The 26,793-nt window shown below is 52.4% G+C and overlaps 1 long non-coding RNA gene across 1 annotated transcript in view; it reads left to right on the forward strand.

Annotated features, from left to right (window-relative positions):
* Positions 1-564: 564 nt before the first annotated feature.
* The window catches only part of LOC140470084 (uncharacterized), a 104,273-nt gene continuing 78,044 nt past the window's right edge, over positions 565-26,793 (forward strand). Inside the window, exon 1 of the long non-coding RNA XR_011956359.1 lies at positions 565-761. This is a non-coding gene — a long non-coding RNA (uncharacterized lncRNA). The remainder of the gene's footprint in view (positions 762-26,793) is intronic.

Here is a 26,793-nt window from a genome sequence, read left to right on the forward strand (position 1 = left end):
TGACAGTGCAGCACTCCCTCAGTACTGACCCTCTGACAGTGCAGCGCTCCATCAGTACTGGCCCTCTGACAGTGCAGTGCTCCCTCAGTACTGACCCTCAGACAATGAGGCACTCCCTCAGTACTGACCCTCTGATGGTGCAGTGCTCTCTCAGTGCAGATCCTCTGATAGGGAGGCTTGCCGTCTGGACTGACCCTCTGACAGTGTGGTGCTCCCTCAGTACTGACTCTCTGACAGTGCAGCACTCCCTCAGTACTGACCCCTCTGACAGTGCAGCACTCCCTCAGTACTGACTCTCTGACAGTGTGGAAGTGGCCCGATACTGACCCTCTGACAGTGTGGCCCAATCTCAGGGTTTTGAGGAAGGGTCACTTGACAAAGGCACTTCACAAAGATCCTGATCAATGTAACTTTGTGATATTAGTTCAGAAGGAACAGCTCAGACCTAACATTTCCGTGTGCCTTTGTTCTGTATCTGTTCTCCCATGTAGCCCGCCCTCCGAACACAATACCTTACACAGCCTTAAACCTGTTTGTCAACTTTCAGCAGAAGCAGCCTCAGGGCATTGAACACAGACTGAATTACTCAGTGACGCTTGGATCAGGTCAAGTTCTCAAGTAAACAGATGGTGGGGAAATTCAGCACAATTCAGCAGGTAGCAACGGTGAAGAGAGAGAGGAACAATTCGCATTCCAAGTGACTCTTCCTCAAAACGGTCTGTTCTGAAGGAACTTTCCCGCAGAAATCACTGGATTGAAAGGTGAACTCTCTCTCTGTCTCTTTCTCCCTCTCCCTTCAGAGATGCTGCTGGACATGCTGAGCTTCTTCAGCAATCTCTGTATTGATGTTTCAGGTCTCTAGTGCGTCCGTACAGATTGATTTTAGTGTTGAATTCTCCAGCTTGCTCTATTAAAGGGATTGAATCCCTCTGCTACAAAGGGGGGTCTGTTACCACAGCTAACAGGTTCGTGATGCCAACATTGTTGGTTCAATCTCTATCATGTCTGAAATTACCATGAAGGCCCCAGCTTCTCAACCTCGCCTCTCACCTGAGGTGTGTGACCCACCAGCCTCTCTCCCTGACAAGACAGCAGCTCTCGGGTCCTCCTGGTCTATAATAACTTCCCAACTTTAAAAAGGGCACTCCAGTAAGAGAGCTCTTTACATGGTTCAGGTCAAACTCCTGGAGCTCCCTCCCTAACATCACTGTGGGACACCCAAGGACTGCAGCAGGAGAGTACACCCCACCCCCACCTTCCAGGCAACTATTAGAGGCTGTGGGAATCACATACAAGCCACATTTGAAAATAAGTTTTATTACAGGGTGACGGTGGATGGTCACTAACTCTGTTTCTTTACCTCTGTTCAAATCAGCGTAATGAAGAAGCTAAGGGTGGGTCAAAAATTACAGAGGGTCAGTACTGAGGGAGCACCATACTGTCAGAAGGTCAGTACAGAGAGAGTGCTACGCTGTCAGAGGGTCAGTACAGAGAGAGTGCTACACTGTCAGAGGGTCAGTACTGAGGCACTGCTGGACTGTCAGAGGAGCAGGACCGAGCCTGAGGGTCAGTACTGGGGGAGTGCTTCACTATCAATGAGTCAGTACTGAGGGAGTGCGACACTGTCAATGAGTCAGTACTGAGGCAGTGCTGTACTGTCAGAGTATCAGTTATGATGGAGTGCTGTACTGTCAGAGGTTTTGTCCTGAGATTGGGCCACACTGTCGGAGGGTCAGTATAGGGCCACTTCCACACTGTCAGAGAGTCAGTACTGAGTGAGTGCATCACTATCAGAGGATCAGTGTGGAGGGAGTGCAGCATTGTCAGAGGATCAGTGTGGAGGGAGTGCAGCATTGTCAGAGGGTCAGTGTGGAGGGAGTGCTGTATTGACAGAGGATCAGTATGGAGGGAGTGCAGCATTGTCAGAGGGTCAGTGTGAAAGGAGGGCTGTATTGACAGAGGATCAGTGTGGAGGGAGTGCAGTATTGTCAGAGGATCAGTGTGGAGGGAGTGCTGCATTGTCAGAGGGTCAGTATGGAGGGAGTGCAGCATTATCAGAGGATCAGTGTGGAGGGAGTGCAGCATTATCAGAGGATCAGTGTGGAGGGAGTGCAGCATTGTCAGAGGATCAGTATGGAGGGAGTGCAGCATTGTCAGAGGGTCAGTGTGAAAGGAGGGCTGTATTGACAGAGGATCAGTGTGGAGGGAGTGCAGTATTGTCAGAGGATCAGTGTGGAGGGAGTGCAGCATTGTCAGAGGATCAGTGTGGAGGGAGTGCTACATTGTCAGAGGGTCAGTATGGAGGGAGTGCAGCATTATCAGAGGATCAGTGTGGAGGGAGTGCAGCATTATCAGAGGATCAGTGTGGAGGGAGTGCAGCATTGTCAGAGGGTCAGTGTGGAGGGAGTGCTGTATTGACAGAGGATCAGTGTGGAGGTAGTGCTGCATTGTCAGAGGGTCAGTATGGACGGAGTGCTGCATTGTCAGTGAGTCAGGACGGAGGGATTGCTGGGCAGTGAGAGGGTCAGTAATGATGAAGTGCGCACTCTCTGATGGTCAGTACTAATGGATGGCCATGCTGTCAGAGTGTCGCACTGTGAGAGGGTTACTACTGAGGGAGCACCGCACTGTGAAAGGGTTCGAACTGAGGGAGCACTGCACTCTGAGGGGGATTAGTACTGAGGGATCACCGCGATGTGAGGGGGTCAGTACTGAGGGACCACCACACTCTGAGGGGATTAGTACTGAGGGATCACCGCGCTGTGAGGGGGTCAGTACTGAGGGATCACCGCGCTGTGAGGGGGTCAGTCTGAGGGATCACCGCACTGCGAGGGGGTCAGTACTGAGGGATCACCGCGATGTGAGGGGGTCAGTACTGAGGGAGCACCTCACTCTGATGGGATTAGTACTGAGGGATCACCGCGATGTGAGGGGGTCAGTACTGAGGGAGCACCACACTCTGCGGGGATTAGTACTGAGGGATCACCGTGATGTGAGGGGGTCAGTACTGAGGGAGTACCACACTGTGAGGGGGTCAGTACTGAGGGAGCACCACACTCTGAGGGGGTCAGTACTGAGGGATCAACGCGCTGTGAGGGGGTCAGGACTGAGGGAGCACCACACTCTGAGGGGATTAGTACTGAGGGATCACTGCGCTGTGAGAGGGTCAGTACTGAGGGATCACCGCACTGTGAGGGGGTCAGTACTGAGGGAGCACCACACTATGTGTCGGACAGTCAGTACTGAGTGATTTCTGCATTGCCAGAGGGTCAGTACTGAGAGAGTGATGCACACTCAAAGGGTCATTACTGAGGGAGCGCTACACGGTCAGTGTGTCAGTTCTGAGGGAGTGTTGTTTCAGAGGGTCAGTACTGAGGGAGAGCTGCACTGCCAAAGGGTCAGTACTGAGGGAGTTCTGCTCTGTCGGAGAGTCAGTACTGAGAAAATGCCACGTTATCGGAGGGTCGGTATCGAGGGAGTGCTGCACTGTAAGCGCATCGGTATTGAGGGAGGGCTACATTGTCGGAGGGTCAGTACTGAGGGAATGCCACATTGTAGAAATGTCAGTGCAAAGAGAGTGCTGCAGTGTCAGAGTGTCAGTACTGAGGGAATGCTGTTGTGTCAGGGCGTCATTTCTGAGGGTGTGCTACAGTGTAAAAGGAGCAGTGCTGAAGGTGTGCTGCACTGTCAGAGGGTCAGTACTGAGGGATTGCAGCACCGTCAGGGGCGCAGGGCCAAGGGGCTGTTGCAGTGTCAGAGGGTCAGTTCTGAGGGAGTACTGAATGATCAGAGAATGTGCCGCATCATCTGAAAGTCAGTATGAAGGTGCCCCACACTGTGGGAGGGTCAGTATACGTGCAATGCCTCACTGTCAGAGGGTCAGTACTGAGGGAGTGCTGCACTGTCAGAGGGTCAGTACTGAGGGAGTGCTGCACTGATAGAGGTTCAGTACAGAGGGAGTGCTGCACTGATAGAGGGTCAGTACTGAGGGAGTGCTGCACTGTCAGAGGGTCAGTACTGAGGGAGTGCTGCACTGATAGAGGGTCACTAAAAAGGGAGTGCTGCACTGATAGAGGGTCAGTACTGAGGGAGTGCTGCACTGTCAGAGGGTCAGTTCTGAGGGAGTGCTTCACTGTCAGAGGGTCAGTACTGAGGGAGTGCTGCACTGTCATCGGAACAGTATTGAGGGAGAGTTGCACTGCCAGAGGGTCAGTACGGAGGGGGTGCCACACTGTCAGAGGGTCAGTACTGAGGGAGTGCCACACTGTCAGAGGGTCAGTACTGAGGGAGTGCTGCACTGTCAGAGGATCAGTACTGAGGGAGCGCTGCACTGTCAGAGGGTCATTTCTGAGGGAGTGCTTCACTGTCAGAGTGTCAGTACTGAGGGAGTGCTGCACTGTCAGAGGGCCAGTACTGAGGGAGTGCTGCACTGTCAGAGGGTCAGTACTGAGGGAGTGCTGCACTGTCAGAGGGCCAGTACTGAGGGAGTGCTGCACTGTCAGAGGGTCAGTACTGAGGGAGTGCTGCACTGTCAGAGGGTCAGTACTGAGGGAGTGCTGCACTGATAGAGTGTCAGTACTGAGAGAGTGCTGCACTGTCAGAGAGTCAGTACTGAGGGAGCGCTGCACTGTCAGAGGGTCAGTACTGAGGGAGTGCCGCACTGTCGGAGGGTCAGTACTGAGGGAGGGCGGCGCTGTCGGAGGGTCAGGACTGAGGGAGTACTGCAATGTCAGAGGGTCAGTACGGAGGGAGTGCTGCACTGTCAGAGGATCAGTACTGAGGGAGTGCTGCACTGTCAGAGGGTCATTACTGAGGGAGTGCTGCAATGTCGGAGGGTCTGTACTGTTGAGTGCAGCAATGTCGGAGGGATTGTACTGTAGGAGAGCTGCACTGTCAGAGGGTCAGTACTGAGGCAGTGCTGCACTGTCAGAAGGTCAGTTCTGAGGGAGGGCTGCACTGTCAGAGAGTCAGCACTGCAGGTGTGCCATACTGTCGGAAGGTCAGTACTGTGGAAATGCTGCACTGTCAGAGGATACGATTGAGGGAGTGCTGCGCTATCGGGGGGGTCAGTAATGGGGGATTGCTGCAATGTCAGAGGGTCAATCTGGGGGCAGTGCTGCACTGTGAGAAGGTCAGTACTGAGGGAGTGCTGCAGTGTCAGAGAGTCAGTACTGAGGGAGTGCTGCACTGTCAGAGGGTCAGTGCTGAGGGAGTGCTGCAGTGTCAGAGAGAGCACTGTGGGAGCGCTGCAGTGTCAGAGAGTCAGTACTGAGGGAGTGCTGCACTATCAGAGTGTCAGTACTGAGGGAGTGCTGCACTGTCAGAGGGCCAGTAATGAGGGAGTGCTGCACTGTCAGAGGGTCAGTACTGAGGGAGCGCTGCACTGTCAGAGGGCCAGTACTGAGGGAGTGCGGCAGTGTCAGAGAGTCAGTACTGAGGGAGTGCTGCACTGTCAGAGGGTCAGTACTGAGGGAGTGCTGCACTGTCAGAGGATCAGTACTGAGGGAGTGCTGCACTGTCAGAGGGCCAGTACTGAGGGAGTGCTGCACTGTCAGAGCGTCAGTACTGAGGGAGTGCTGCACTGTCAGATGGCCAGTACTGAGGGAGTGCTGCACTGTCAGAGTATCAGTACTGAGGGAGTGCTGCAGTGTCAGAGAGTCAGTACTGAGGGAGTGCTGCACTGTCAGAGGATCAGTACTGAGGGAGTGCTGCACTGTCAGAGGGTCAGTACTGAGGGAGTGCTGCACTGTCAGAGGGTCAGTACTGAGGGAGTGCTGCAGTGTCAGAGGGTCAGTACTGAGGGAGTGCTGCACTGTCAGAGGGTCAGTACTGAGGGAGTGCTGCACTGTCAGAGGATCAGTACTGAGGGAGTGCTGCACTGTCAGAGGGTCAGTACTGAGGGAGTGCTGCACTGTCAGAGGGTCAGTACTGAGGGAGTGCTGCACTGTCAGAGGGCCAGTACTGAGGGAGTGCTGCACTGTCAGAGGGTCAGTACTGAGGGAGTGCTGCACTGTCAGAGTATCAGTACTGAGGGAGCGCTGCACTGTCAGAGGCTCAGTATTGCGGGAGTGCCACACTGTCAGAGGGTCAGTACTGAGGGAGTGCTGCACTGTCAGAGGGTCAGTACTGAGGGAGTGCTGCACTGATAGAGTGTCAGTACTGAGGGAGTGCTGCACTGTCAGAGAGTCAGTACTGAGGGAGCGCTGCACTGTCAGAGGGTCAGTACTGAGGGAGTGCCGCACTGTCGGAGGGTCAGTACTGAGGGAGTGCTGCACTGTCATCGGAACAGTATTGAGGGAGAGTTGCACTGCCAGAGGGTCAGTACGGAGGGGGTGCCACACTGTCAGAGGGTCAGTACTGAGGGAGTGCCACACTGTCAGAGGGTCAGTACTGAGGGAGTGCTGCACTGTCAGAGGATCAGTACTGAGGGAGCGCTGCACTGTCAGAGGGTCATTTCTGAGGGAGTGCTTCACTGTCAGAGTGTCAGTACTGAGGGAGTGCTGCACTGTCAGAGGGCCAGTACTGAGGGAGTGCTGCACAGTCAGAGGGTCAGTACTGAGGGAGTGCTGCACTGTCAGAGGGCCAGTACTGAGGGAGTGCTGCACTGTCAGAGGGTCAGTACTGAGGGAGTGCTGCACTGTCAGAGGGTCAGTACTGAGGGAGTGCTGCACTGATAGAGTGTCAGTACTGAGGGAGTGCTGCACTGTCAGAGAGTCAGTACTGAGGGAGCGCTGCACTGTCAGAGGGTCAGTACTGAGGGAGTGCCGCACTGTCGGAGGGTCAGTACTGAGGGAGGGCGGCGCTGTCGGAGGGTCAGGACTGAGGGAGTACTGCAATGTCAGAGGGTCAGTACGGAGGGAGTGCTGCACTGTCAGAGGATCAGTACTGAGGGAGTGCTGCACTGTCAGAGGGTCATTACTGAGGGAGTGCTGCAATGTCGGAGGGTCTGTACTGTTGAGTGCAGCAATGTCGGAGGGATTGTACTGTAGGAGAGCTGCACTGTCAGAGGGTCAGTACTGAGGGAGTGCTGCACTGTCAGAGGGTCAGTACTGAGGGAGTGCTGCAGTGTCAGAGAGTCAGTACTGAGGGAGTGCTGCACTGTCAGAGGGCCAGTACTGAGGGAGTGCTGCAGTGTCAGAGAGTCAGGACTGAGGGAGTGCTGCACTGTCAGAGGGTCAGTACTGAGGGAGTGCTGCACTGTCAGAGGGTCAGTACTGAGGGAGTGCTGCACTGTCAGAGGGCCAGTACTGAGGGAGTGCTGCACTGTCAGAGCGTCAGTACTGAGGGAGTGCTGCACTGTCAGAGGGCCAGTACTGAGGGAGTACTGCACTGTCAGAGTATCAGTACTGAGGGAGTGCTGCAGTGTCAGAGAGTCAGTACTGAGGGAGTGCTGCACTGTCAGAGGGTCAGTACTGAGGGAGTGCTGCACTGTCAGAGGATCAGTACTGAGGGAGTGCTGCACTGTCAGAGGGTCAGTACTGAGGGAGTGCTGCACTGTCAGAGGGTCAGTACTGAGGGAGTGCTGCAGTGTCAGAGGGTCAGTACTGAGGGAGTGCTGCACTGTCAGAGGGTCAGTACTGAGGGAGTGCTGCACTGTCAGAGGATCAGTACTGAGGGAGTGCTGCACTGTCAGAGGGTCAGTACTGAGGGAGTGCTGCACTGTCAGAGGGTCAGTACTGAGGGAGTGCTGCACTGTCAGAGGGCCAGTACTGAGGGAGTGCTGCACTGTCAGAGGGTCAGTACTGAGGGAGTGCTGCACTGTCAGAGTATCAGTACTGAGGGAGCGCTGCACTGTCAGAGGCTCAGTATTGCGGGAGTGCCACACTGTCGGAGGGTCAGTTCTGAGGGAGGGCCGCACTGTCAGAGGGTCAGGACTGAGGTAGTGCTGCAATGTCAGAGGGTCAGTACGGAGGGAGTGCTTCATTGTCAGAGGGTCAGTACTGAGGGAGTGCTGCACTGTCAGAGGATCAGTACTGAGGGAGTGCTGCACTGTCAGAGGGTCATTACTGAGGGAGTGCTGCAATGTCGGAGGGTCTGTACTGTTGAGAGCTGCATTGTCGGAGGGACTGTACTGTAGGAGATATGCACTGTCAGGGGGTCAGTACTGAGGCAGTGCTGCACTGTCAGAAGGTCAGTTCTGAGGGAGGGCTGCACTGTCAGAGAGTCAGCACTGCAGGTGTGCCATACTGTCGGAAGGTCAGTACTGTGGAAATGCTGCACTGTCAGAGGATACTACTGAGGGAGTGCTGCGCTATCAGGGGGGTCAGTAATGGGGGATTGCTGCAATGTCAGAGGGTCAATCTGGGGGCAGTGCTGCACTGTGAGAAGGTCAGTACTGAGGAAGTGCTGCACTGTGAGAAGGTCAGTACTGAGGGAGTGCTGCAGTGTCAGAGAGACAGCACTGAGGGAGTGCTGCAGTGTCAGAGAGTCAGTACTGAGGGAGTGCTGCACTGTCAGAGGGTCAGTACTGAGGGAGTGCTGCAGTGTCAGAGAGTCAGTATTGAGGGAGTGCTGCACTGTCAGAGGATCATGACTGAGGGAGTGCTGCACTGTCAGCGCATCAGTCTGGGGGATACCTGCATCGTAAGAGAGGCAGGACTGAGTGAGTGCCACACTATCAGATGGGCTGAATGGGCTAATTTCTGCTCCCATGTCTTGTGGTCTAAGAGGAATATCTGAAATTGTTCAGTATATTTCTGCCTCTGCTTCCTACAAACCCTGCTCAGCAATGATCCCCACGTTCAGATTCCAGAGGCTGTGTTCAAACAGACCGCCTTCATTTGGTTACCACCCTCTTTTCCCAGGGATCAAGTTTTCGTTTCGTGTGACTGACCTGCCAGCTCAATTGTATATTTTCATGCTGCAGGACTGAGGTTTATTCCTCAGCTTCCATGTGCTCATCCCAAATGAATCCCACTGCCCCACACTCAGCACAGTCGGGTGTTCCTCATTTCTTAGCTTCCCAATGCTAATCCACACTCCTCCAAATCGTATCGCAGGCGAATTACCTGGGACAGAGGAGTGCTAAGAGAGGAAATAAAAATCTGAAAGTACCTTACAGTGACATTAATGGTGAATTGATAATGACAGAAAGAGTAAGTTGTGGAACACAGTGAGAATTTGTGCATGGACCCAGAGGCTACAGTGAATGGATTCATTTTGTCAGTGCTCATTGGGACAGGGTTGATATGAAATTGTGAAGATGCTCCTTGATACAATTAAATGAATTAGCATATATAGAGAGAGAGATGATTCTGAGTGGTCTGGCCTTCTTCCAACCCAATAAATCTCCAAAGACGGTGGAAATGTATCTCAGTTTACCAAATGAGGTGATGGAGGAAGGAGCAGGTACACTTGCAAACATTTTCAAATCCCCTCTGGCCACAGGAGAGGTGTCGTCGGACTGACCATGTGGTACTGTTATTCAAGAAGGAGCATGAGATATATCAGGCAGCTCCAGGCCAGTCAGGCTAATATCGTGGGTGGGACGTCTGTTGGAAGCAATTTTGGGAGATAGAATTAATCAGCATTTAAAGAGACTGGAGTTCATGAAGAACAGTCAGAATGGTTGTGTTAAGGAGGGGTCGGGTCTGACCAATGGGATTGCACTTTTTAAGGAGGTGACCAGGTGTTTAAATAAGGGCAATACTTTCCTGTCGCCTGCTTGGAGGTCAGTAAGGCTTTTATCAGGATCCATACTGGAAACTGATAGTGAACATAAAAACTCAAGATCCAAGGAATTTGGCGCAGAATGCTGAGTGGCAGGAAACAGACAGTGATGGCCCAATTAGAAATCTCTGTCTGTTCATGTCTCACTGTTGGGGTCTTACTGATGTGGTTGATAGAAAAGATTTAGATTTGAATGGTGGAGGGTTAATCATTGGGTTCATGAATGATATGAAGATTGGTTGGGTGATAAATACTGAGGATGATAGCCTTAGATTACAGAAGGATGGAGATGGGCTTGTCAGATGGACCGATCAGTGACAACGGGTGAGGTGCCTGAAGACTGGAGGGTGATTAATGATGGGCCATTATTGAAGTAAGGCTGCAAGGAACAGCCATTGAACTATGGAGCTGTGAGCCTGAGGTCAGTGGTGGGTAAGCTGTTGGAGAGCATTCTGAGAGACAATTTACATGGATTTGGAAAAGCAAGGATTGATTAGGGATGGTCAGCGTGGCTTGTGGAAATGGTTTGGGATGGAGGCCACGTCCATTTTAAAAGATTCAGATCTTTTTAAACAATCAGTGAAAAATAACATCACCATGTGTCTTAAACATGGATTGGAGAAAAACTGTTGTCAATGTATGGTCACTTGATGCTTGGAGACTCTCTAGAAAAGCAGGCACCCAAACAGACCAATGCTATCGATGCAAGATGCGGTGCACAGGAAGATCCAACAATTCATTTGCAGTTGCTGTTTGTCTCCCTGGAGCAGTCATCATGCGAGATCAGGGTTCAGTCCTTGGAAAGTGACCTCTCCATTGAACCTTCCTCCACGTTTGTACAGTAACCGTGGTTTTGTGTGCTTATCTCTGTGAGAGAGAGACACAGAAAGCGAGTGTCTGTCCGTGTGTGTGAGAGAGAGTGCATGTGTGCGTATCTCTGTGTGTCTGTGTGTGTGAGAGAGGGATTATGTGTTTTTGTACGTGTCTGTCTGAGTGTGTGTTTGTGAGAGAGTGTGTGTGTATGTGTTTGAGGGAGTGAGAGTGTGTGTATGTTTGAGAGAGTGAGTGTTTGTGAGAGAGAGAGAGAGAGAGAGAGAGAGAGAGAGAGTGTGTGTGTGTGTGTGTGTGTGTGTGTGTGTGTGTAAACTAGCCAATCTTATCAGGTGCCCATGAATATAAAATCCAGCTGCTATTTCAGGTGAGGTGGTCCTCGTGTCTCCAAAGACACAAAGGCTGCAAGAGTGAATTAACTGGGGGAAAGAGAGTGCTGTTCATTCCAGTGGGGATTCATCCAGTAAACCTTCCCCACACACTAACATCCCTCTGGCAATGCAGTGACTAGTCCTGCACACAGTGCTCCAGGTACAAACCAATGTAATGTCACCGTAGTCTTACCAGAGCATGGGACAGCTCCTCATTACAGAGTGGGGTCTGGTGGGGATTTAATCAGAGGGTCACTATGGCCCAACTGAGGGGAGAGGTTGGGAAGGAGAGTCCTTCAGAGTAACTTTAGCTAGTGTGGTAAGCTAACTGACCAGCCAACTGAGCTAACCAACCTCACTCCAGGGGCATGCCGTGTATAACCCAATCATTGCCAGCCTGCACCTCAAGAAGAGCCAGGAGCAAGGCCATTCGGCCCCCACCTTAACCCAGAAGGGAGAGCACGGGAAGCTGATGAAGGAAACAAGCCCCTCCCATGTGGCCTTCTGAAATGGAGCTGGAGGACAGGGTAGACCGGGCCTGCTGTTTGCTTCCCCGAGACTGGCCTGCTCCACCTTACAGTGAGAGACTGAGGGGAACCTCGAGGAGATTTCACTTCTCACTGAGAGGCTGCAACTCCAATCGAAATCAGGCTGGTTCCCTCCGAGACTCACGGAAGAGTGCAGCACTCTACAGATCAGGGCCTTGTGGAGTCATAACCTCCAGTGTGGGGACCAAGAGCTGGGAGGTGGTGTTAAGAACATAAGACCATCTGAAATAGGAACAGGAGGAGACCATTCTGCCCCTCGAGCCTGCTCTACTATTCAATAGAATCGTGAATGATTTAGTATTGATTTGGGAGCTGAAACCTGGACAGTACAGAGACAGAGAATCAAATTATTCTGCGATAAGGAATTATCAGACGAGAGCACACACACACACACACACACACACACACATACACATACACATACACACAAATTGTGGGATTCAGGCCGTCTGTGGAAACGGGGAGAGACAAAGGAGCATAATGCTAGAGAGGGATCTGATCCCACAGATTTCACTCCTTCCCTCTCTCTCTGCAGCTCTCATGTCTGTTTTTGTTTTTCCCAGTTCTCTCTCCCACATCTTTCCTTCAATCTCTATTCCTCACCATCCTTCACATCTCTGTCCTGTTTACATTTCCCAGTAGATTCCCTTCCCCCTTTGTCACCTCACCAGGTTTTTCAGGAATGCTTAATCATTCAGTCTTTCACAAAACTCATCTCTCTCTGCATCTGTCTCTCAGCTCTGTGGGATCTTGCTATTCCTGTCTGTACATCACTCTAGCAACATCATAGCCCCCACTACCACCCCACTCTCTCAGCTCTATCTCTCTGCTGTTGTAACTCCTCTCTCTCTCTGTCCTATATCTCTCCCTGGGATTTCTGTCTTGCTGTCTGCCTGAACTCTCCCTGTCTTTCTCCTCCCATTTTCTCCTTGTATCTGTCTGACATTGTATTTCTCTTCCTGGAGTTTAACTCTCTCTCTCTCTCTCTCTCTCTCTCTCTCTCTCTCTGTCTCTGTCTGCTCTCTCCCAGTTCTTCTCACTTCCTCTACCCCCCTCTGCCTGTCTGTCTTTCTCTTGTTCTCTCCCTCCCTCTCACTGTCTGTACATCCATCTCTCTTTCTCTCGTGTAGTTGCTCTCCCTCTTTCTCCCTGGACCCCTCTGCTCTGTCCTAGCGACTGGGGGAAGGGGCATTGGGAAGAGCTTGCCTCAGTGCCTGGTCTCTCCTAGGTTTTACACCCACTGTGGGGAGGTGGTGAGTGGAAGGAACATGAAGTACTTTTCTGAGTGTGTCTGAAATAAAGAAAAAGAGAAAGAGAAAGGGAGAGTGATAAAAAGAGAGAAAGACATGGAGAGAGTGGAGATGGAGAAAGTGGAGAGAGAGAAATGGGCAGTAAGAGTCAGGGAGGTGGAGTGAGAAAAGGACAGAGTGAGAGAGACAGGGAGAGACAGAAAGTGAGAAGGGCATATATGGAGGGAGAAGGACAGTGTGTGTACTTGGCGACGGTTTCAGAGTGGGATCTTGTTGTGCATTACTGCAGTCAGTCAAAAGGTGAGTTAGTCTCTGCACTATGTCCTCCAGCCCAGGGACTGTGAGTCTGCATTGGAAGGGGGAGAGTGGGAGACAAGGAGAGAGTGGGACAGCCAGAGACAGGGGGAGGGTTTGATGGAGTTTTGGGGTTGCTGGAGAAAGGAGGGGCTGTTGTCAGAGAGAGATGGAGGGAGGGATAACATGTGATGCAAAATCTGAGACAGGGTTGTGAAGAGGTCTCCACAGGAAGGATAGTCAATGAGGCCATTCAGGGGCCAATCCTGAGGATCCTGAACCGGTCCAGGATCATTTAATGGGGGAGGGGGGATGATGGGCAGAAAGGACTCCATCTGTGATGTAAACCTTCTGTAATTCTCGGACTGGGATCTTCCTGTACATTAAAATCGTTACAGGCGAGTCAGTCAACCCAGACTCATTTACCTGTGTGAGAAAGTGAGGACTGCAGATGCTGGAGAGTCAGAGTTACAAAGTGTGGAGCTGGGGAATCACAGCAGGTCAGCCAGGAGAGTCGATGGGTCAGGCCTGACCTGCTGGGCTTTTCCAGCTCCACACTTTTCCACTCATTTCCCTCTGCCCCAGGGAGTGGGGATCACAGCAATGTTGGGGGCAGCAAAATATTTGAGGGGGTCACAGTTGGTAAGGTAGGTATTTGGGAGGGAAGGTTTTTGGGGAAGGGAATAAATTTCTGAGGAGAGTTAAAATGAGGGGCAAATGTTTTTAGCGGGGTCAAAATTGGGTGAGCACTTTCAGGTCTGAAATAAAGAAAAAGAGAAAGGGAGGGTGAGAAGAAGAGAGACAGGTAGAGCGAGTGGGGATGGAGAAGGGGGATGAGAGAAAGATGGGGCAGAGACAGACAGTGAGAGGGAGGGTGTGAGAGAAAGGCAGATTGAGAGAAAGAGACAGACAGGGAGAGAGAAGGACAAAGAGAGAAGGGGAAGTCAGACTGAGACAAACAGGCGTTAAAGCATGGACAGACTGGAGGGGTGACACTCAGTATTCCAGTTGGTTCCAGCTCTCTCTCTCTCAATGGTTTTTCACACTCCCTCTGTCCCATGCTCCTGAGGTTTCCTTCAGCTTGTCTCTCTCTCCCTCTCTCTCTCCCTCTCTCTGGATGGTGAGCTGGTCTCTGTCCCTTGCCATGTTGGTCACCTCAGAAAACCTCCAGAAAATTCAAGAGATCAGTCTGCATGTGATCCCTGGTTTTGTTCATTTCTGGATGGTTTCCCAGAACTTTCTATACTTCTGGCCAATTCGGAGAATCAGTTAATAGTTTGAAGCGTTGCTAATCATTTGGATGGCTTGTTCCTGTTAGTTTCTTTGTGTAGCAGGACCCGGTACCTTCCTGTTTGGGCCCTCCTTTGTTTGGTGGAGACGTTATTAGGGATATGTCTGCCCAGGGAAACTGTTGCCTTTGACATTATGCTGATGGGATAACCATCTGGCTGCTGTCTGGCTTTTGTGATTTGGGAGTATAACTTGTCCAATATACCCAGCATCTCTTAGCTGTCTATCTGTGTTTTAGCAAGGAGGCAGGAACATTTCACCCATTCCCCCTCCCCCACCCAGTCTTTTGAATAGAAAGAAGCTTATACAATGAATTACAAACCTAATTTTAAAAGCTGGTTATGTTTGTTGTCAGAGTAACCTGCTGTTTGAGCGAAAACCATTTTGTACATTGGTCAAACTGATTGTCATATGGCTGATAAGTGATACCATAGTAATCCCGACAGAGCAGAAACAGGCCCTTCAGCCCATCGAGTCCACAATGACCCTCTGAAGAGAATCCAACTCAGATCCATCCCCTGATGATATCTGTGAAACCCTGCATTTCCCATGGCTATTCCAGCTAACCTGAATATCACTCGACACTACGGGCAATCTGTCAAAAATGCCCACCATTGAACAGTGGGAGAAAACCCATGCAGATGCAGAGAGAATGTACAAACTCCACACAGACAGTCGCTCAGGAGTGGAATCAAACCCAGGTCTCTGGCGCTGTGAGGCAACAGTGCTAACCACTGAGTGACTGTCGCTCTCCAAACTGTTTTGACAAAACATATTCCGTTCTGAGAATCCATACAGAATTGTGATGCATAGCCAACATCCACTGAGCAGAATAAATGCAAGTGAATGAGACCTGCTGGCTCAAACTCCAGGAATTCCCTTCCTAAGGACATTGTGGGTCCATCACCTGCAACAGTTCCAGGAGGCAGCTCACCATCAAAACCAGCTCCCGAGCAGCTACGGACAGGCAATCAATACTGGGCCCAGCCAGGAACACTCAAACACTGCAAATGAATGAAACTAAGGTGATCACCCGGGGAGTTCCATCTACCTTCCAGTCCCTGGGGGTGTATCCAGGCATTATTCACCATGATCGTACCCATCTGTTACAGCCTGCAATCCTAACCACCGGGATCCCGAGATATATCAAGGTGAGTGCAGTTAGGACCACAGCTTGATGTGAGAGGAGCCGAATTCGTTAATGACAGGCGATGGGAATGCCATGGTATGGCCTGTTCCTTCACATTTACGTAAGTGTGGTCCCTGTCAATGTCCCCTCTATCTCCACAGCATGTGGGAGGGAATCATGATAACCCATCCAAATACCTTCTTTAATGTAATTCTGATACTTTCGACATCAAAGATCCCCATCCTAACATTGTCACTTGGGATAATTGGAATCTCTCGCACCAAGGCCAGTGCTCCACCGAAAGTATCCTTACAGCTGTCATTAACCCAGCCCTTGGTGAGCTGCTGTAACTGACAGTGAGACATGTTAGTGTGGGTGTTCTCCTGGAACAAATATTTACGTTGTTTGTCACTAACCCGGAATGGGACTTTTCTCGAGCAGTGAGGACCTCTGCCTTCATTTCATCATGGATGCCCCTCCCTCACTGTTGTCCCTCAGGGAGGGCTGAATGGCCTGGTGGACAAAGTCACAGGGTGATTAATTTAATTTGTTTGTCAGCATCCAGTCCGTGTATGACAGACTGTCAGTCTGTCTCATCCAAAAATGTATCTGTGTTTGAGACAGGATCAAACAGAGTGGCCTTTTTGGTGCTGCCCACCAGCTGGGTGGCTGGAATGGCTGTTGTGTACGGAGTGAGACCATAAGCTGCTTTACACTGGGTAACCACAGGATTCATGGAATCTGAGTTCGGCTGTGGGTCAGGGCTGGGGGCAAAAGGTGCAGTTACCTGGGAGAAAGGCGGTGGGAGTCCCCATCTGTGAGCGGGTGTGGATGTGTCAGTGTGGGGACTGTCGTTATATCCCTGGGGAGGTAGAACCCCAAAGGCACACATCATCCCATTCTGGGAGGAGTCCTGGTTCCCTAGGGATTGTATTTGCTCTTGACACCCCCTACTGGGGCCTGATGTGTGTTGCTCCGTGTTGCAGGTGTACAGGACACATGCAGCTGCTTGGAGATCATACACTGTCCTTCCAGATTGTCAATGTAACCTGAGGCTGCTTCCCCATCCCCAGAGACCCTCCTTTCACTGGATTGGGCTCTTCCCAATTGGAACTGGAGTAGTCCCATGTTCCTGCAACCTTCTGTCCTGCTCATTGTGTCGGAGACCAAGCTCGGTCACAGCCTGTAGGTTTCCCTGGGGTGAGTGTTCCCAGCTGCCTTATCCCAGCCGGGGGTCCTCCAGGCTATCGGCAGTGGAGTGAGCTTTCCAGCTTCCTTCCCCGGTTCTCTATGGACATCTCACCACAGCTCCTGTACCAGGAACCCTTCACTGCAAGGCTAGGCTGGCTTCCTGTGAAATTCTGCAGGACTGTTTCACATTTGCACCGGTTCTTGTTCCTATTGCTTTGGTCGCTTCTGTATTATGGGACACCTGGGTATGTTCATAGAGTCATAGAGTTCGACAGCATGGAGACAGGCTCTTTGGTCCAAACTGGCCCATCCACACTAACCCCGTTTCCCTGCACTTGGCCCATATCATTCCAATGCGTTGCTCTCCATGTATTTGTCCAAGTGCATTTTAAATGTTATTAAATGTATCCTCCTCGACCACTTGCACTGGTAGTTCATTCCGTATGTGTACCACCCTCTGGGTAAAAGCATTGTCCCTCAGGTTCCCTTTTAATCTTCCCCTTTCATCTTAAACTGATGCCCTTTTGTCCTCGATTCCCCAAGCCTTGGATAAAGACTGAGTGCATTCACCCTATCCATGCCTCCCATAATCTTGTACAACTCTTTCAGGACACCCCTCAGTCTCCTACACACTAAAGAAAATGTCCTTGCTTGTTCAACCTCTCTCTATATCTGTCTAGTTGAGTTCTGGCAACATCCTAATAAGTTTCTTCTGCACGCTTTCCAGTTTAATAACATCCTTCCGATAGCAAGGTGGGCAAAACTGATCACAATATTCCAAGTGCGGCCTCACTAACATCCTGCACAACTACAACAGAACTTCCCAACTTCGATATTCCATGCCCTGACTGGTGAAGGGCCCAATGTGCCAAAAGACTTCTTCACTGCCCTGTTTCCCTGAGTTCAGAGAGCCGTGCTCCTGGAATCCAAGGTCCCTCTGTTCCTCTACACTCCTTCAGGCCCTACCATTCCCCATGAAACCCCTGTCTTGATGTTACTTTCCAAAGTGCAAGATCTCGTCCTTGTCTATATTAAGCTCCATTTGCCATTTCTCAGCCCAATTCCCCAGCTGATGAAGGCCCTGTTGCAATTGCTGAGAACCTTCCTCACTTATTTTAGTGTAATCTGCAAACTTACTATTCATGCCTTAAACACCCGCATCCAAATCATTGATATTGATGGCAAACAGCAATGGGCCTAGCACTGACCAGCTCAGTGGCACAGTGGCACAGTGGTGAGCACTGCTGCCTCACAGCACCGTGGATCTGGATTCAATTCCAACCTCACAGGGTGCTCTGTGTGGATTAGATCCTGTTAGGGTTAGATTTCCGACAGTATGGAAACAGGCCATTTGGCCCAACAAGTCCACACCGACCTGCTGAAGAGTAACCCACCCAGAGCCATTCTCCCTGCCCCATATTTACCCTTGACGAATGCACCTAGCACTATGGGCAATTTCGCCTGGCCAATTCATCTGACCTGTACATTTTTGGATTGTGGGAGGAAACCGGAGCACCCAGAGGAAACCCACGCAGACACAGGGAGAATGTGTAAACTCCACACAGACAGTCACCCGAGGCTGGGGTCAAACCCGGGTCCCTGGCGCTGTGACGCAGCAGTGCCAACCACTGAGCCTCCATGCTACATCAACTGAGTTTGTGCATTCTCCCCATGTCTGCGTGGGTTTCCTCCGGGTGCTCCGATTTCCTCCCACAATCCAAAGATGTGCAGGTCAGGTAAATTGGCCATGCTAAATTGCCTATAGTGTTCATGGATGTGTAAGTAAGTTGCGTTAGTCAAGGGTTAATGTAGCGTAATAAAGTAGGGGAATGGGTTTGGGTGGAATAATCTTCAGAGGACCAGTAGACTTGTTGGGCCGAAGGGCCTGTTTCCACAGAGGAGAGATTCTATGATCCTATGACCGCTGAGGCACACCACGAGTCACAGGCCTCCAGTCTGACTATTATCCACTGCTTCCTTCCATCAGGCCAACTGTGTAGCAGTTTACCAACGCCCCCTGGATTCCATTCGATGTAACCTTCCAGGGGGGAGTTGTGAGGGCAGAGGTGTGTCGGTATCACAACAGAAGAGGGAGATTTCAATGTGGGTAGGGATCAGTCAGGAAGGGGGTGATTACTTTATTGTGTCCACATCAGTCACGGAGTGTTTGATTCAGTGATGTATAAGGATGAGAAAGTGAGGGGGTGGATTTAGTGAGGGGTAGGGATCAGTCAGGGAGGGGGAGATTGCAGTGTTGGGTAGGGATCAGTCAGGGAGGGGGAGATTGCAGTGTTGGGTAGGGATCAGTCAGGGAAGGGTTGATTGCAGTGTTGGGAAGGGATCAGTCAGGGAGGGGAGATTGCAGTGTGGCGTAGGGATCAGTCAGGGAGGGGGGTTTCAGGTGTTGGGAGGGATCAGTCAGGGAGGGGGAGATTGCAGTGTTGTGTAGGGATCAGTCAGGGAGGGGGTGAGTGCACTGTTGGGTAGGGATCAGTCAGGAAGGTGATGAGTGCAGTGATGGGTAGGGATCAGTCAGGGAGGGGAAGATTGCAATGATGTGAAGGGAGCAGTCAGGGAGAGCAGATTTCAGTGTTGGGTAGGGATCAGTCAGTGAGGGGGTGAGTGCAGTGTTGGGTAGGGATCAGTCAGGGAGGGGGGATATTGCAGTGTTGGGTAGGGATCAGTCAGGGAGGGGGTGATTGCAGTGTTGGGTAGGGATCAGTCAGGGAGGGGAGATTGCAGTGTTGGGTAGGGATCAGTCAGGGAGGGGGTGATTGCAGTGTTGGGTAGGGATCAGTCAGGGAGGGGGGATATTGCAGTGTTGGGTAGGGATCAGTCAGGGAGGGGGAGATTGCAGTGTTGGGTAGGGATCATTCAGGGAGGGGGTGACTGCAGTGTTGGTGATGGGTCAGTCTTGGAGCGGGAGTTTGTCGTGTTCGGTAGGGATAAGTTAGGGAGGGGAGATTGCAGTGTGGGGCAGGGATCAGTCAGAGAGGGGGAGTTTCAGGTGTTGGGAGGGATCAGTCAGGGAGGGGATGAGTACAGTGAAATGTAGGGATCAGTCAGGGATGGGGTGATTGCAGTGATGGGTAGGGATCAGTCAGCGAGGGGGCAGATTGCAGTGTTGGGTAGGGATACGTCCTGGAGGTGGAGATTGCAGTGTTGGGTAAGGATCAGTCAGGGTGGGGGAGATGGCAGTGTTGGGCAGGGATCAGTCAGGGAGGGGGAAATTACTGTGTTTGTTTGGGATCAGTCAGGGAGGGGGATATTGCAGTGTTGGGTCGGGATCAGTCAGGGAGGAGGTGATTGCAGTGTTGGGTCGGGATCAGTCAGGGAGGAGGGAGATTGCAGTGTTGCTAAGGGACCAGCCAGGGAATGGGGTGAGTGCAATGTTGGGTAGGAATCAGTCATGGAGGGGGTAATTGCAGTGTTGAATAGGGATCAGTCAGGGAGGGTGAGATTGCAGTGTTGGGTAGGGATCAGTCAGGGAGGGGAAGATTGCAGTGTTGGGTAGGAATCAGTCAGGGAGGGGGAGATTGCAGTGTTGTGTAGGGATCAGTCAGGGACGGGGCAATTGTAGTGTTGGGTAGGGATCAGCCAGGGAGGGGGTGATTGCAGTGTTGGGTAGGGATCAGTCAGGAGGGGGCAATTGTAGTGTTGGGTAGGGATCAGCCAGGGAGTGGGTAGATTGCAGAGTTGGGTAGGGATCAGTCAGGGAGGGGGTGATTGCAGAGTTGGGTAGGGATCAGTCAGAGAGGGTGAGATTGAAGTGTTGGGTAGGGGTCAGTCAGGGAGGGGGTGATTGCAGAGTTGGGTAGGGATCAGTCAGGGAGGGGGTGATTGCAGAGTTGGGTAGGGATCAGTCAGAGAGGGTGAGATTGCAGTGTTGGGTAGGGATCAGTCAGGGAGGGGACAATTGTAGTGTTGGGTAGGGATCAGTCAGGGAGGTGAGATTGCAGTGTTGGGTAGGGATCAGCCAGGGAGGGGGGAGATTGCAGAGTTGGGTAGGGATCAGTCAGAGAGGGTGAGATTGAAGTGTTGGATTGGGATCAGTCAGGGAGGGGGAGATTGAAGTGTTGTATAGGGATCAGTCAGGGAGGCGGTGATTGCAGTGTTGCGTAAGGATCAGTCTGGGATCGTGTAATTACAGTGTTAGCGAGCGTTCAGTCAGGGAGGGGGATATTGCAGTCTTGGGTAGGGATTAGTCAGTGAGTTGGTGAATTTAGTCTTGTGTAGCAATAACTCAGGGAGGGGGAGATTACAGTGCTGTGTCGGGATCAGTCAGGGAGGGGGATATTACAGTGTTGGGTAGGGATCATTCAGGGCGGTTGAAATAGTAGTGTTGGGGAGGGATCAGTCAGTGAGGGGGAAATTACTGTGTTTGTTCGGGATCAGACAGGGAGGGGGATATTGCAGTGTTGAGTAGGGATCAGTCAGGGAGGGGGTGATTGCAGTGTTGGGTAAGGATCAGTCAGGGTGGGGGAGATGGCAGTGTTGGGCAGGGATCAGTCAGGGAGGGGAAAATTACTGTGTTTGTTCGGGATCAGTCAGGGAGGGGCATATTGCAGTGTTGAGTAGGGATCAGTCAGGGAGGGGGTGATTGCAGTGTTGGGTAAGGATCAGTCAGGGTGGGGGAGATGGCAGTGTTGGGCAGGGATCAGTCAGGGTGGGGGAAATTACTTTGTTTGTTTGGGATCAGTCAGGGAGGGGGATATTGCAGTGTTGGGTCGGGATCAGTCAGGGAGGAGGTGATTGCAGTGTTGGGTCGGGATCAGTCAGGGTGCGGGAGATTGCAATATTGGGTAAGGATCCATCAGGGAGGGGGAGATTGCAGTGTTGGGTAGGAATCAGTCAGGGAGGGGGAGTTTGCAATGATGGGAAGGGATCAGTCAGGGAGGGCGAGATTGCAGAGATGGCTCGGGAGCAGTCAGTGTGGGTGAGACGGCAGTTATGTTTCGGGATCAGTCGGGATGGGGGAGAGGGTAGTGCTGGGTAGGAATTAGTTCAGGGAGGGGGTGAGTACCGTGTTGTGTAGGGATCAGTCAGGGAGGAGGAGATTACAGTGTCGGTTTGGGATCAGTCAGGGAGGGGGAGATTGCAGTGTTCAGCAGGGATAAGTCAGGGAGGGGGGTGATTGCAATGTTGGGTAGGGATCAGTCAGGGAGGGGGTTAGTGCAGTGTTGGTTTGCGATCAGTCAGGGAGGGATGATTGCATTTTTGGGTATGGATCGGTCAGGGTGGGCGTATATTGCAATGTTGGGTAGAGATCAGTCAGGGTCGGGGAGATGGCAGTGTTGGGCAGGGATCAGTCAGGGAGGGTGAGATTGAAGTGAAGGGTAGGAAGCATTCAGGGAGGGTTGAGTGCAGTGTTGGTTTGCGATCAGTCAGGGAGGGGGTGATTGCAATGTTGGGTAGGGTTCAGTCAGGGTGGGCGTATATTGCAGTGTTGGGTCGGGATCAGTCAGAGAGGGTGAGATTGCAGTGTTGGGTAGGGATCAGTCAGGGAGGGGGTGATTGCAGAGTTGGGTAGGGATCAGTCAGGGAGGGGGCAATTGCAGTGTTGGGTAGGGATCAGCCAGGGAGGGGGTGATTGCAGTGTTGGGTAGGGATCAGTCAGGGAGGGGGCAATTGTAGTGTTCGGTAGGGATCAGCCAGGGAGGGGGGAGATTGCAGAGTTGGTAGGGATCAGTCAGGGTGGGGGAGATGGCAGTGTTGGGCAGGGATCAGTCAGGGAGGGGATGATTGCAGTGTTGGGTTGGGATCAGTCAGGGAGGGGGAGTTTGCAGTGATGGTTAGGGAGCAGTCAGGGTGGGTGAGACGGCAGTTATGTTTCGGGATCAGTCAGGATGGGGGAGAGGGCAGTGCTGGGTAGGAATTAGTTCAGGGAGGGGGTGAGTACCGTGTTGTGTAGGTATCAGTCAGGGAGGAGGAGATTACAGTATCGGTTTGGGATCAGTCAGGGTGGGGGAGAGTGCAGTGTTCAGCAGGGATAAGTCAGGGAGGGGGTGATTGCAATGTTGGGTAGGGATCAGTCAGGGAGGGGGTTAGTGCAGTGTTGGTTTGCTATCAGTCAGGGAGGGATGATTGCATTTTTGGGTTTGGATCGGTCAGGGTGGGCGTATATTGCAATGTTGGGTAGAGATCAGTCAGGGTGGGGGAGATGGCAGTGTTGGGCAGGGATCAGTCAGGGAGGGTGAGATTGCAGTGTAGGGTAGGAACCAGTCAGGGAGGGTTGAGTGCAGTGTTGGTTTGTGATCAGTCAGGGAGGGGGTGATTGCAATTTTGGGTAGGGTTCAGTCAGGGTGGGCGTATATTGCAGTGTTGGGTAGGGATCAGTCAGGGTGGGGGAGATTGCAGTGTTGGGTAGGTATCAGTCAGGGAGGGGGTGATTGCAGTGTTGGGTAGGGATCAGTCAGTGTGGGGGAGATGACAGAGTTCGGCAGGGATCAGTCAGGGAGGCGGCAATTTTAGTCTTGGGTAGGGATCAGCCAGGGAGGGGGGAGATTGCAGAGTTGGGTAGGGATCAGTCAGGGAGGGGGTGATTGCAGTGTTGGGTAGGGATCAGTCAGAGAGGGTGAGATTGCAGTGTTGGGTAGGGATCGGTCAGGGAGGGGGTGATTGCAGTGTTGGGTAGGGATCAATCAGGGAGGGGGCATTTGCAGTGTTGGGTAGGGATCAGCCAGGGAGAGGGTGATTGCAGTGTTGGGTAGGGATCTGTCAGGGAGTAGGTGAGCGCAGTGTTGGATAGGGATAAGTCAGGGAGGGGGTGATTGCAGTATTCCGTAGGGATCAGTCTGGGAGCAGGTGAGTGTAGTGTTGGTTAGGGATCAGTCAGGAAGAGGGTGATTGCAGTGTTGGTTTGCGTTCAGTTAGTGAGGGGGAGATTGCAGTGTTGGGTAGGGATTAGTCAGTGAGTGGGTGAATTTAGTGTTGTGTAGGGATCACTTAGGGAGGGGGAGATTAGAGTGGTGTGTAGTTATCAGTCGGGGAGGGGGAGATTACAGTGCTGGGTAGGGATCATTCAGGGAGGTTGAGATAGTAGTGTTGGTTAGGGATCAGTCAGTGAGGGGAAGATTATTGTGGTCGGGATCAGTCAGGGAGGGGATATTGCAGTGTTGGGTAGGGGTCTGTCAGGGAGTGGGTGATTGCAGAGTTGTGTCGGGATCAGTCAGGGAGGGGGTGATTACAGTGTTGGGGAGGGATCAGTTAGGGAGGTGCTGGTTGCAGTGTTGGATAGGGATCAGTCAGGGAGGGGGAGATTGCATTGTTGCTTGAGGGATCAGTCAGGGAAGGGGTATACTGCAGTTCCAGTTTGGGATAAGTCAGGGAAGGGGTGATTGCAGTGTTGGGTAGTGATCAGTCAGGGAGGGGGAAATTGCAGTGTTGGGGAGGGATCAGTCAGGGAGGGGAGATTGCAGTGTTGGGTCGGGATCACGCAGGGAGGGGAGATTGCAGTGTTGGGCAGGGATCAGTCAGCAAGGGCGTGATTGCAGTGTTGGTTCGGGACTAGTCAGGGAGGGGGTGAGTGTAGTGTTGTGTAGGGATCAGTCAGGAAGGGGGTGATGGCAGATTTGGGCAGGGATCATTCAGGGAGGGGGAAATTGCAGTGTTGTGTCGGGATCAGTCAGGGAGGAGGTGATTGAAGTGTTGTGTCTGGATCAGTCAGGGAGGGGGTGATTGCAGTGTTGGGTCGGGATCAGTCATGGTGGGAAGATTGCTGTGTTGGGTGGGAATTAGTCAGGGAGGGGGTGAATACAGTGTTGTGTACGTGTCAGGCAGGGATGGGGAGATTACAGTGTTGGTTCAGGATCAGTCAGGGAGGGGGAGATTGCAGTGTTGCGTAGGGTTCAGTCAGGGAGGGGGAGATTGCAGTGTTTGGTAGGGATCAGTCAGGGAGGGGGAGTTAGCAGTGTTGGGTAAGGAGCAGTCAGGGAGGGGATCAGTGCAGTGTTGGGTAGGAGTTAGTCATGGCGGGGGTGACTACAGTGCTGTGTAGGGATCAGTCAGAGAGGGGGAGATTACAGTGTTGGTTCGGGATCAGTCAGGGACGGGGAGATTGCAGTGTTCACTAGGGATCAGGAAGGGAGGGGGAGAATGCAGTGATGGGTCGGGATCAGTCAGGGAGGGGGTGATTGCAGTGTTGGGTAGGCATCAGTCAGGGTGCGGGAGATTGCAGTGTTGGGTAGGGATCGGTCATGGAGGGGGTGATTGCAGTGTTGGGTAGGGATCAGTCAGGGTGGGGGTGATTGCAGTGTTGGGTAGGCATCAGTCAGGGTGCGGGAGATTGCAGTGTTGGGTAGGGATCGGACATGGAGGGGGTGATTGCAGTGTTGGGTAGGGATCAGTCAGGGTGGGGGTATTGGCAGTGTTGGGTAGGGATCAGTCTGGGTGGGGGTGATGGCAGTGTTGGGTAGGGAGCAGTCAGGGAGGGGATGAATGCAGTGTTGGTTGGGGATCAGTCAGGGAGGGGGTGATTGCAGTGTTGTGTCTGGATCAGTCAGGGAGGGGGTGATTGCAGTGTTGGGTAGGGATCAGTCAGGGTGGGGGTATTGGCAGTGTTGGGTAGGGATCAGTCTGGGTGGGGGTGATGGCAGTGTTGGGTAGGGAGCAGTCAGGGAGGGGATGAATGCAGTGTTGGTTGGGGATCAGTCAGGGAGGGGGTGATTGCAGTGTTGTGTCTGGATCAGTCAGGGAGGGGGTGATTGCAGTGTTGGGTAGGGATCAGTCAGGGTGCGGGAGATTGCCGTGTTGGGTCGGAATTAATCAGGGCGGGGGTGAGTGCAGTGCTGTGTAGGGATCAGTCAGGTAGGGGGAGGATACAGTGTTGGTTCTGGATCAGTCAGGCGGGGGGAGATTGCAGTGTTCACTAGGGATTGGTCAGGGAGCGGGTGATTGCAGTGTTGGGCAGGGATCAGTCAGGGAGGGGGTGAGTGCAGTGTTAGGTAGGGATCAGTCAGGGAGGGGGCGATTGCAGTGTTGGGTAGGGATCAATCAGGGTGCGGGAGATTGCCGTGTTGGGTCGGAATTAATCAGGGCGGGGGTGAGTGCAGTGCTGTGTAGGGATCAGTCAGGTAGGGGGAGGATACAGTGTTGGTTCTGGATCAGTCAGGGGGGGGAGATTGCAGTGTTCACTAGGGATTGGTCAGGGAGCGGGTGATTGCAGTGTTGGGCAGGGATCAGTCAGGGAGGGGGTGAGTGCAGTGTTAGGTAGGGATCAGTTACCGTGGGCGTATATTGCAGTGTTGGGTGGGGATCAGTGAGGGAGGGGTTGATTGCAGTGTTGGGTAGGGATCAGTCAGGGAGGGGATGAGTGCAGTGTTGGTTAGGTATCAGTCTGGGAGGAGGAGATTAAAGTGTTGTGTAGGGATCAGTTAGGGTCAGGGAGATTGCAGTGTTGGGTAGGATTTAGTCAGGGAGGGGGAGATTACAGTGTTCAGTAGGGATCAGTCAGGGAGGGGGTGATTGCAGTGTTGGGTAGGGATCAGTCAGGGTGCGGAAGATTGCAATGTTGGGTAAGGATCCATCAGGGAGGGGGAGATTGCAGTGTTCGGTAGGGATCAGTTATGGAGGGGGTGATTGCAGTGTTTTGTATAGGGATCAGTCAGGGAGGAGGAGATTACAGTGTAGGTTTGGGATCAGTCAGGGAGGGGGAGATTGCAGTGTTCAGCAGGGATCAGTCCGGGAGGGAGTGATTGCAATGTTGGGTAGGGATCAGTCAGGGAGGGGATTAGTGCAGTGTTGGTTTGCGATCAGTCAGGGAGGGATGATTGCAATGTTGGGTCAGGATCCATCAGGGAGGGGGAGATTGCAGTGTTCGGTAGGGATCAGTTATGGAGGAGGTGATTGCAGTGTTGGGTAGGGAGAAATTATGGAGGAGGTGATTGCAATGTTGGATAGGGATCAGTCAGGGAGGGCGAGTTTGCAGTTTTGGGTAGGGAGCAGTCAGGGTGGGGGAGAGGGCAGTGTTGGTTCGGGATCAGTCAGGGTGGGGGAGAGGGCTGTGTTGGGTAGGAATTAGTTCAGGGAGGGGGTGCATACAGTGTTGTGTAGGGATTGGTCAGGGAGGAGGAGATTACAGTGTCGGTTTGGGATCAGTCAGGGAGGGGGAGATTGCAGTGTTCAGCAGGGATCAGTCGGGGGGGGTGATTGCAATGTTGAGTAGGAATCAGTCACGGAGGGGTGAGTGCAGTGCTGGTTTGCGATCAGTCAGGGAGGGGGTG

Source organism: Chiloscyllium punctatum, chromosome 50 (genome assembly GCF_047496795.1).
Source record: "Chiloscyllium punctatum isolate Juve2018m chromosome 50, sChiPun1.3, whole genome shotgun sequence".
NCBI lineage: Eukaryota > Metazoa > Chordata > Chondrichthyes > Orectolobiformes > Hemiscylliidae > Chiloscyllium > Chiloscyllium punctatum.